Below are 12,434 nucleotides of genomic sequence, written 5' to 3'. Positions count from 1 at the left end.
CTTTTCTATTTTTGTTCTATGCTGGTGGGGGTGGTATTCATTTGTACCGGGGCCCATGAGCCGCTAGCTACACCTCTGTACCTAACAACTGCTATATCTTTCCAAAATCAGCTCTATTACGGTTGTTACACCAGTCAGAGAAAAGAGCTGACTCTAAAAACACTAACTGGGCGGTGGTAATGGGAGGCAGGTCAGCAGCAGTGTCCAGAAAGAGAAAGCAGGATGAGGCAGCAGCTTCTGAAACAAACCTCTGAAGGGAAGGATATCTGACACTGGAGTCTCTCCATCCTGAATTCAACCAAAGACACTAATATAAGGTTTGTAAACATCTTTTTAACAAGAGGCTGCTGTGGTGGACCAGCATTTGCTGCCTTTGCCTGTCAGTTCATGTATTTATAAGGCAGATTTCCTGTTTATGGGAATGCAGCAAATTTTCCAGGATACTAGGAAGAGACTTAAAACATTAATGGAACCAGTTAACTTAATTGCTTAATGTACTTTTATAGGGTTTAATTACATATGAAATGTTAAATGCATTGTGCTGAAGAAGGATTGTAGTGCTGAAGCACATAGCTCCTAAATTGCTGCACCAATAGAATTGCAGAAAAATACATTTGGTTGTTGCTATGAATTTTCTACAATAACAGCTATGGTTTTTTTTAAATAAAGGAAGCAATTCTAGGGAAAGTTTCTAGACCTGTTTCTATGAAAAACTATATTACTGCATCATAATAAAAATGCTAAATTTGCTTGTCAGTTGGGTGAAAATGTCAAAAGGTCCCAAATATGGTAAGCCCTAAAATGCATGGTTAACTAATTGCACTGTGTAAATGAAATGTCATAATATTGTATTCACAACAATGTAACATCTGTCTAATGTAGATGTATACAACAGTGGGTATTGTAAGAGTTTATTATTTGTGGGTTCTTACAAGGTGGCCAAAAATATCTTGTTGTAAACAAAGGAGTTTATGGGGTTTAGACCCGCCCTTTGTGCCTCCATTCTGTCATAATCTAGCGTTTCACCCAGTAGACCTCTGTCTTGCTCCCAGACGTGGGCAGTATGGCTACATAATAGTGTCACTTGAGCTTCTTGTGGAGGTATTATTCAAGCACTGCTTACAATTATCTATGTCAGCATTAATTTTCTATATTATTTTGGCACTTTATTGATGGTGTTTTTTGGTTTTACAACGTGGAAGTATTGTTTAGGTATACTGTAATGTGCTTTTTATATATGTCTCTGCATACATGATTTTGTGTGTATTTGCAAACTACTTTATGTGACAAAATCATGCTTACATCTCTGTTACGTATTGATAGACTGGTTTGAGAAAGGGAAAAATGTCAAGTAAAACAAATAGCAACCTATACAAACATGTTTCTTTGCAACCTAAATCCTCTATCTGTAATTTGTATTTAATATAAGCACTGCTAATTCTAGTATACAGAAATTGGCTCTTATTGACAGTGTGTGGTTCAAAGTAATAAATCCTCAATATATAGTAATACATTTTTTTCTGTAGTTTTCCACATAAACATTTACCACTTACTGTACCAAAATGGCCACAATGTGATTTTCTAGCTCACTGCATAAAGTTATGTCCTGTAGTTCAGCTTCAGTTTGCTGGTAAAGCATGCTCAACAGTGGGAGGATAGCAGACTCCCACTGTAGGCTACTACCCACATAGTACCGCCAAGCCAACTCTAAAAAGGTCATGATACATGTTTAGGAAGTAATATTAGTGCTGTACCACTGCTTTGTGTGTAATTATCCTGCTGCCCTGTTCCAAACAACAGAACACCCATTTAATGAGAAATGTGTAACTTACAGGGGTTTTCCGAGATATTTTTATTGATGACCTATCCTTAAGATAGGTCATCAATATAAGATTGGCGAGGGTCCAACACCCGCCACCCCCGCCGATCAGCTGGTTGAAGAGAAGGCTGCGCAGCCTTCTTTTCATTGTTTACCTGCTCGCAGGTGTAATTACAAGAAGACGTCCCATTCACGTCAATGGGACGGCTCGTTCCTAAACAAGTGGCTTCTTGTAACCAGTTGATTGGCAGGGGTGCTGGGTGTCGGACCCCTGTAGATCTGATATTCATGATCTATCCTGAGGATAGGTAATCAATAAAAATTTCTCAGAAAACTCCTTTAATATTACATACCTTATTCTCTGACGCTTGATAGACTTGTCTGCTGATAATTGTTCAGAACACACATTTCAAATCTACTTAGTTGTTTATGGTCATTTACTATAACAATAACTATGGCAGAGATTGAGATATTAGATAGCTATTCAGACATTTCCACCTCCAGCAAGTCGGTGTTTCTTTTTTCCATTAACTCACTGCTGATGCTAATAACTATGTGATATCATTAAGGTAGTTCAGAGAGGCTACTGAAAAACAGGAAATAAAATTTCCATGTTTAAAGAGGATCTGTCATCAGGCAGCATGTTATTGAGCAGAAGGTACTGCATATTGTACTGCATTTCATGGTGACAGGTTCTCTTTAATGGCTTCTGACTTTCAGCAGATATTAGTGGTCCCTTCTTTAATTCTCATTAAAAAAAAATGCATAAGTTCCCATGACCTGCACATTTTATTTGTGTGGAAAAACATCCTTATGGACAGTTTTCATTTTTGTTCAACATAGTCACTGTAATGGGCCGCCTAAGGTGCACTCGGTCTCCCATCAGCCGCAGACCTGCTGCTTAGCTTCGGGAGACAGGATCTGTGTTTGGCCTCATACCCAGGGCGGCTTTGCTAGCTGGGAGGCTCCCTGCTCCTAGGTCTGCCTTGAGCGCCGAGCTGATCACTCGGTGCTCGACTTGTCTGGCTGTCGGTCATGTGACGCTGGCCACGTCACATGACCCTCACTCCCCACTATAAATACAGGCGGCCTGCTGGCTACAGGTTGCCTGTGATTTTCGTCCTATAGGCTGTGTACTTTATTGTTATTAAGCTACCTCTGGAATTGAACCTCGATGCGCCTCTTGACACCTCTTCTGCCTGCTCCCTGTACCTTGACGCTACTTCTCGGATTTTGACCTCGGCTTGTTTACGCATTTGTCTTTGCCTCTTCCCTTGTTCTGACGTGACCTCCTGGACTGACCTCGGCTAGTTGACCCGCCTCGCCTCCCGTTTTTGTTCTACCTCTTGTCCGCTTATTGTAACTTCTCAGTGGCTGTCCTCTTCCCTGCTGTCTCTTTCTCTCTGCTTGCACTTAGTAGCTTAGGGACTGTCGCCCAGTTGCGCTCCGTCACCTAGGGCAGGTGGTGCAAGTAGGCAGGGACAGGGGACCGGGTGGCAGCTCAGGGGGTGCACCTCTGCTCTATCTTGATACCCGTGACTCTACCCGTGACAGTCACAGTCAATATCAAGGATTTTCTATGCAGAGGCCAATTAGGGAAATATATAAATGATGTGCAATACAAGGGAATATTCAGGGTTTGGTGACGAGAACAATAAACTCAGGGAACAAGCAAAAAAAAGGGGAGAAGGATAAAAAGATAGAGGGAAGTTTGAGACAAAAGGTGTAGAAATAAAGGTTTATGCTGGCAAAACCACATCCCCAACTTTTAGGTCATTAGAAGAGTTATCAGGGAATAAATAAGTGTTCACAGATACCTGCATCCTTTTTCCGCTATGGAAAAAATCATTCTTACCTGCTCCCTGACACTCCTGTCTTGCGCACTGGCTCAAATGTGTCTGTGGCTTACTTCCTCCTCAGCATGGGCATGATCACCTGCTCAAAAGTATTGGAACACACCCCTTAATTATTAAATACAGGTGTTTCATTCAGTCCTATTGTCACTGGTGTATAAAATCAATCATTTAGCTGCGCAGTCTGCCTTTATAAAGAATGGTTCATTCTAAAGCGCTTACTGAATTCAAGTGTGCTACTGTAATAGCGTTCCAATATTACAAGTCAGTTAGTGGAATATCTAGATGGGAAGAAATTTCACAATCATCTGTGAGTGGTATTATTGCAAAGTGGAAGCATTTAGAAACCACAACTCAGCCGAGAACTGGCAGATGTAAAGTTACAGTGAGTGCTTATGTGTCTAAAAGTCGTCATCCGTTAGTCTGATGGTTTAGTGAATTCCAGAAAAACATTACCTGCATAGCCTAACTGTGCCAGGTGTAAAGTTTGGTGGAGGGGGGATAATGCTATGGGTTACTTTTCTATGGTTAGCTTTGGCCCCTTAGTTCGAGTGAAGAGAAATCTTAATGCTTCCACCATCATGGGAACAGTTTGGCGAAAGCCATTTTCTGTTCCAGCACGTCTGTGCCCTATTTCACAAAGCAAGGTCCATAAAGGTATGGTTGGGTGAGTTTGGTGTGGAAGAACTTGACTGGCCACACACAGTCCTGACCTCAACTCTATCAAACTTTGGGGTGAACTAGAATGTAAACTGCACATCAGGCTCTCTCATCTAACATCAGTGTTTGACCTCACAAAGACTCTTCTGGATGAATGGCAAAAAAAAATCAAAGACACATTCCAGCATTATGTAGAAAGGCTTCCCAGAAGAGTGAAAGCTGTTTTAGCTGCAAATAGTGGGGCCAATTCCACATTAATGCTTATGGATTTAGAATTGGATGTCATGAAGTTCATATAGTAGTAATGTGTAGATATCCCAATACTTTCTGTCCATATAGTGTACTGTGCCCGCTTCTCTGTGGAGTTCAGTTCCTTCATGTTGAAAGAAGCTACCTAGAAGGCCACCATCAGTGGAAGAGGGAGCTCAATAACATTCATAGTATGGAATTCACTAAAAAGGGGAAGTAAAAGAGGAACATACAAACAATACACAGTATCTAAAGGACTACAGCAAACCATATTATGTAGTATAGAAGTTCACAAAAAAACTTCAAGTCCCATGTGAAGACCTCTGGCGAAGGGAGAAGTGACAGAATTACCAACTATCAAAGCTCCCTAAGAAGTAATGACAAAGAAGGGAGGCATTTTATGGATATAAGAGGGCACCGCCAATGGTTCCCTTATGGTGTATACGAAAAGGGGAAAGCAGGGTCGTTTTTAGACAAAATGTATATAGTATAACCCACCCAGCCCCACACTGTATACAGTATAACACCCAGCCTCAGACGGTATAGAGTATAATACCCCAGCCCTCACAGAATATAGTATAACACCCCCAGCCCCATATGGTATTTAGTATACCACACCCAGCTCAGGGGTGCACCTAGCCTTTCTGATGGCTGAGGTGAAAATTTAAAAAGCACCCCGCCATGCCAAATTCTCAACCTAACCCCTTCCCTCCAGCCCTACTGTTGAAAGCATACTTGCAAAACATTACATATAGCGCTACAAAATATACTCTGCAATACAGTACTACATGCCATGTGTTCAATAATGCCCCCCAGTAGTAAAAAATCCACTTATAATGTGGGCCAGCACAAAAATACCCCCTTATAATGTATGTCAGTACAAAAAAATAATCCCTTATAATGTGTGCCAATACAAAAATGCCCCCCTTATAACAGGTGCCAGTACAATAAATACCAACCTAGTGCCCCTTGTAGAACCAGTGTCCCCATAGTGCCCCCTTATAATGTGTGCCAACACAAAAAAAGCCTCCTTATGTGTGCCAATACAAAAATCCACCTTTTTAGTGCCCCCAGTAGAACCAATGCGCCCATAGTGCCCCCACAGTTATAATAATGATCCCCAAAAAAGCCAAGCAACATTCCACCAAAAATAACAAACTCAAACTCACTAGGCCTGAAGCCTTACAGAGTGGCAGGGAAGATACCTTTCCCATGCCCCACCAAAGCATTTACCTGTATCACCGTCACTGATGTCTATTTGTATCAATGGACTGTAAGCTTTTGCACCTTTATATTTATCTGAGATAAAGAAGCTTTTCTGCTGCTTGAGGTTCCTCTCCTTCCCATGCCAAATTCTCAATCCAGCTTCTCCTCCAGCCAGTCTCCTCTGATGTAGATGTTCTTTTTCCTCATCTTCGTCATTTATCCCAGACCACCATGACAACTTCTTTCAGCCACGTCTCATCTCTGCAAAGTTTGCCATACAGACACACATCTTAGGTGCCTCACTCTGCTATAATTTTCCCGAACAGTGTTATCCTGCTGCTACTCCCAATACTGTGCCAACAATGCTCCCCAGTGCCCCCAAATACTATCCTGAGTGCCCTCATTAGTAATAGTGCTCCCTAAAGTGCTCCCAACAGTGATAATGCTCCCCATGAGTGCCTCCATTAGTAGAAAAGCCCTCCATATTGTGCCCAATAGTAATACCAAATGCCACCACCGTATGTCCATTAGCAAATATTGCCCCCACAGAACCCCTAGTAGAAATTAGGACCTCCTATAATGCCCACAGTGGTAATAAGGCCCCCTATAATGTAATTATATTTATAATGCTCACTGTAGTAGCCCCAGTAATTGTGCCCCTCTGTAGTGCCCCCAGTATTTATAATGCCCCCTTTAATTATAATGCACTATGTAGTACCTCCATGATTTATAATTCCCCCTGCAGTATCACATTATTTATAATGCCCCCTATCGTTATAATGATCCCTCTGTAGTACCTGTGTATTTATAATTCCCCACTGCAATGCCACCTATATTTATAATCTTCCCTGTAGTGCCTGCAAAAGTATTAATGCCCCAGACACCCTAACATACAGGTTCATGTAAATAGCATCACACCCTCTCTCCAGTCCCCTCCAACATACAGTCCCATGTAAATAACATCAATCCCTCCCCCAGCCGCCTCAAATATACAATGACATGTAAATAACATCACTCCTCTGCGTTCAGCCCCCTCCAACATACAGTCCCATGTGAGTAACATCACACCTTCTCTCTAGCCCCCTCTAGCATACAGTCCCATGTAAATAACATCATACCCCTCCCTTCAGCCCTTCTAAAATACATACCCAGGTAAATAACATCACTCCTTCCATGAAGGGAGGGGATATAAGAGGAGAGAACTACAACTCCCAGCATTTTTCTAGGTCAGACACTGAATCCATCCTTCCTTCATTTACTTCTCCTCATGTCACAGATGTCATCACAGGTCTTCACAGCCAGTGAGCTCTGCTTCATCTCTTTACTGCTGAGCTTCGTCCCCTCCTGCATTGATTACCGTATTTTTCGCCCTATAAGACGCACCGGCCCATAAGACGCACCTAGGTTTTAGATGAGGACAATAAGAAAAAAAAAATGTCATTAGAACTCAGGTCAGACCACTAATCAGACCCCCAATATTAATCAGACCCCAACAAGACCTCAGATCAGACCCCCAATCAGACCTCAGATAAGAGCCTCATGCCTCTCATCAGTCCCCAGCAGTCTCACATCAGTCCCCAGCAGTCCCTATTGCCTTATATCAGCCCCCATGGCCTCTCATTTTAGCCCCTAGCAGGCCCCATTGCCTCATATCAGCCCCCAGCAGCCCCATATTGCACCACATCAGCCCCATATTGCCTCAGCATCTCCATATTGCCCCAGATCAGCCCCCAGCATCTTCATATTGCCCCCATATCAGCCTCCAGCATCTCTATATTGCCCCCAGCATGTCTATATTGCCCCCAGCATGTCTATATTGCCCCCATATCAGCCTCCAGCATGTCTATATGGCCCCCATATCAGCCTCCAGCATCTCCATATTGCCCCCTCATCTCTATATTGCCCCCATATCAGCCTCCAGCATGTCCATATTGCCCCCATATCAGCCTCCAGCATGTCCATATTGCCCCCAGCGCCTCATGTTTTATAAAATAAAAAAAACACTTACCTTCCCTGCTCCGGGCGCCGCCGCTCCTCACCGCCCGCGCTCGGTCTTCCTCCTCCTCCATCTGCTGTGCTGTGAACTGGCGCACACAGTCTGAGGTCACAGAGCGCCCTCACACTGTGCGCAGCCTTTACAGCCGACAGCCGAGGACCAGGAAGCGGTGAGTACAGAGCCTTCACCGCTTCCTCCGGTACTAATGAAGCGCTTCCATAATGAAGACGCTTCATTAGTATTCGCCCCTTAAGACGCAGGGGCATTTCCCCCCATTTTTTTGGGGGGGAAATGTGTCTTATTGGGCGAAAAATACGGTACATGATTGTGATGTCATCACAGGTCCTTCACCACCACTGAGCTCTGCTTCTTGCACTGATCACATGACTGTGATGTCATCATAGGTCCTTCAGGTCCTTCAGCTCCTGCAGCGCATCCTGGTCCATAGTCACTGCTGTTTTACTGTTTTACAATATTTACAGTGTGCAGGGGATGCAATATTCCCAGCGGCAGTGGCTATGGATCAGCTGAGCAGGGGGCCCCTTTTAGAGATGGGGGCCCTGGGTATTTTCCTAGTCCCCCCCTCTCTCAAAGCCACCTCTGAGTGGAAGGAGAGGTATAATGTGGTGGCCCTACACTCCTACATACATTACTTTGGGTTTGAGAGCGTTATCTGGTCATATGGACAGATATTCTATACATTTTCTCATCTTGGGAGGAACAATATTTGTATAATCTGAACAATAACCATATTTCATCCTCTGTTTGGTTAGGAAGGATAGACAACATGTTGCTCTTCTGGAAAGCCTGTCAATAGGATTTTTTTATTTCTACGGTAGATTATTCTTTAAATTTACAATTCACTGCACATATGAGAGGGTCACCGATTACCTTTCTTGCTGTTAGGCTTGACATAAAAATAACAATAAATGGCCGGTTTTCGTTGAAAATAAATCCACATTTATTATTACCTAAAAATGCATATATGGTAGCTTACAATCCTGATAAAGACAAAAAATACATCAGGTATAAGCAATAAATAAAACGAAAAAATGAATAAAGATGTGCTAGATCATGCAGTCATGGTCCCTCTATATGTATATCGTGCTGAGCTCTCGCACTAATTAAAAATCACATTTTCCACAGCAGTATACGAGGAGTAGATACAGTATTTTAATTATGCATGCTTTTTTTTATTATAATGTCCTTGACGGATTTCCAACAGCCACTTTTTAGACTGCTAATAGATATGGTATATAGCGGTACTCAACCAGTAAAATTGTTATTATTTGGGTCGGCGGCACCATTTTAATGCAAGGTATTCCAGCAATACGTCCATATGTGGCTACCTACTCCTTTTCAGGTGCGTATTAATTATGGCGTGGTTACGCCACCACTGTCCGACTCATCCACCCGGTTGTATAGTTGATACAGACGGAAATTTGGTAAAGTATGTTATTAGCTGCTTACCAGATCCGTTGTTGCCCACAATGTTTAGTAGTACATATGTGGCTGTATTGAGCTTCGGGATCTCTTGTGAAGCACCTGTTGATTTTCTTACATCGGTGCTAGTGCCGGTACTACCTTCCAACGTACGTTGTTTCCGTGGATCGGGTCTTTTATTGTGGGATTCTCGCTGTAGAAAATGATACTCTTTATGAACTGCTGTGTTTTAAATCACCAGATGCGTTTCGAAACCGCTTGGGTTTTTTCCTCACTGGTTAAACATATATGGTAATTTAAAACATAGCAGTTCATAAACAGTACGATTTTCAACTTTTTTATTTTTCCATTGATGTAACCGTAAGAGGGCTTGTTTTTTGCAGGACAAGTTGTAGTTTTTAATGGCACCATTTTTGGGTACAAATAACTTACTGATAAATTTAGATTTAATCTTCCTATGTGTGGGGGTATGGAAAAAAAAAATAGCAATACTGCCAACTGAGTTTTGATGTTATAAATTTTGCGGGGTTCATTTTTCAGTAACATTATTCTCTGGGTCAGTATGATTACAGCAATAAAAAATACATATACTTCTTTTTTAAGTTTTACTACATTTGCACAATAAGACACTTTTTTTTTTTTAAGAAAAAGAAAATGTTTTTGCATTACCGCATCCCAAGACCCATAACTATTTTTCTTTCTATAGAGCTGTGTGAGGGCTTAAAGGGAACCTGTCACCGGGATTTTGTGTATAGAGCTGAGGACATGGGTTGCTAGATGGGCGCTAGCACATCTGCAATACCCAGTCCCCATAGCTCTGTGTGCTTTTATTGTGTAAAAAAACTGATTTGATACATATGCAAATTAACCTGAGATGAGTCCTGTATGTGAGATGAGTCAGGGACAGGACTCATCTCAGGTTAATTAGCATATGTATCAAATCGTTTTTTTTACACAATAAAAGCACACAGAGCTATGGGGACTGGGTATTGCAGATGTGCTAGCGGCCATCTAGCAACCCATGTCCTCAGCTCTATACACAAAATCCCGGTGACAGGTTCCCTTAAATTTTTTTGGGGCGAGTTTTCATTCCTATCAATTTGAACTACATAACACTTTGATTGCTTTTTATTCTAGCGACTGGAATTATTTTTTTTACAACTTTCACTGTAAGGGCTGTTTCACACGAGCGGATGCCGTGCGTGACATCCGCTGCGTGAATGACAGCCAAGACCCGATGCAGACTGCAGAAGCACGGAGCATTAACATGACTGATAATGCTCCGTGCCTCTCTGTGATCGCTTTACTACGAATTCACAGTTAGATAAAGTTGTCACTGTGATTTCGTAGTAAAGAGATCAGAGAGAGGCACGGAGCATTATCAGTCATGTTAATGCTCTGTGCTTCTGCTGTCCGCATCGGGTCTTGGCTGTCATTCACGCAGCGGATGTCACGCACGGCATCCGCTCGTGTGAAACAGCCCTAAGGGATAATTGTGTAGGGGTAGGGATTTAATTTTTGCAATTTTTTCCACCAAAATGCATTTTTTTTTCAATAAATTGTGTTTTCTTATTGGAATTTTTTATTAAAATGTTTTTTAACTTTTTTTAACATTTAATAGTCTCACAAGGGGACTTTAATAGGCAAAATTTTGATTGCATCTATGATTCTCTGGCCTATTATGCACTGCAGAGAATTATACTGTTAGTCACCAGCAGGCTGAGCCAGAGAGGAGTGACCTACTAGGATACACTTCAGGCAGGGATGGGGGCTTCATTAGGTCCCAGCCTGCCATGCACAGACATTGGCATCTTGCGATCTCATTAATGGAGTGCCGATGGGAGACAGAGTTAAACAGCCTGGATCAACACTTCTCCCAGTCTGAATCATTAGGGCAGGAGCCGGTTTTCATGTGAGAGCCGAGCTTCCACTCTCTGCTTCATCAGAGACCCATGCAGAGCTAATTCAAAGATGCTGTAGAAAGCTGGCAGTCTAGAAATAAAGCCCCTTAATGACTGATGTAGAAACCCGTATCGGTGGTCATTAAGGGGTTATTATTTATTTAGTATTATTCCTGTGAAGAAAGCAGTAATACTAATTAGGCACAGAAAATGCTTACTTCCTAAAGATACATTCTATACAATTCCATATATCATACCTGTAAAATAATTTCATTATTAAAGGTTGTAACATGTACAATATAGTGAAGACATATGGGGGGAATTTACCAGAGACCAGTGTTATAGGCTACTTCCCCATCTGCGCTTTCCCTTCCCATTATTGAGATCCGTTATAGGATCTCAATAGCAGAGGAAAAAGCTTCAGTTTTGTCCCTATTCATTGTGAATGGGGACAAAACTGAACTGAAGGGAATGGAGTGAACCAGTATTCATTCCGTTCCATTTCATTGCATTGCCATGACGCACACAAAAGCGCTGCAAGCATCGTTTTTGAGTGCGTCCTGGGATGCGGAGCAAGACGGATCCGTCATGATTCACAATGTAAATCAATGGAGACGGTTCTGTTTTCTCTGACACAAAAGAAATTGAATCCGTCCCCCATTGACTTACAATGGTTTTAGAGACGGATTCGTTTTGGCCATTTTAGAGATAATACAACTGGATCCATTCATAACAGATGCAGACGGTTGTATCATCATGAAGCAAGCGTTTTTGCTGATCCATGACGGATCCAGCAAAAACACAGATGTGAAAGTAGCCTTACACTCTTACACTTTTTGCAATATGGTTGAAGAAATCCAGCTCCACTTCGGTAAAGGAAAAATTTATTTTGCTTGCGGTAAAATCACATCCAGTTATAGTTACAAAGTCGTTGTCTACGCGTTTCGGGCTACTGAAGACAATTCGAGCCCTTACTCATGACACAATACAACATTAAAAAGTGGCAGTATTTATAGAGGGACTGCACCTGTTTTCACTGATTGTGGTCCCATGACTGCAGACACCCTCTAAGACATGCCACACCTATGAACAAGACTTCTCATGAGAAAAAAACACACAATGAACAAAAAAAGCCTATATAAAAATGCGCAACATATGCACTGGCTATAGGAAGCAAAATTGAAGGAGAGACTTTTTTGAGCTTTTTGACTTTTTTGAGGGACGGCTGTGAAGTGCAGGAATAATGACATAATGAGTTTATTGTTGCAAGTTTAGGTCTAGACGTCTGTTCAGACCATCAGGTTGCC

The 12,434-nt window shown here is 42.1% G+C and overlaps 1 protein-coding gene across 1 annotated transcript in view; it reads left to right on the top strand.

Moving 5' to 3' along the window:
• Positions 1-220: 220 nt before the first annotated feature.
• RIPOR1 (RHO family interacting cell polarization regulator 1) overlaps positions 221-12,434 on the top strand; it is a 381,181-nt gene continuing 368,967 nt past the window's right edge. The window contains exon 1 of the mRNA XM_040410140.1: positions 221-317. The gene's annotated coding sequence lies outside the window, so the exon portion shown is untranslated. The remainder of the gene's footprint in view (positions 318-12,434) is intronic.

This window comes from Bufo bufo, chromosome 10, assembly GCF_905171765.1.
Source record: "Bufo bufo chromosome 10, aBufBuf1.1, whole genome shotgun sequence".
Lineage (NCBI taxonomy): Eukaryota > Metazoa > Chordata > Amphibia > Anura > Bufonidae > Bufo > Bufo bufo.
This window is presented reverse-complemented; position numbering and strand designations above follow the sequence as displayed.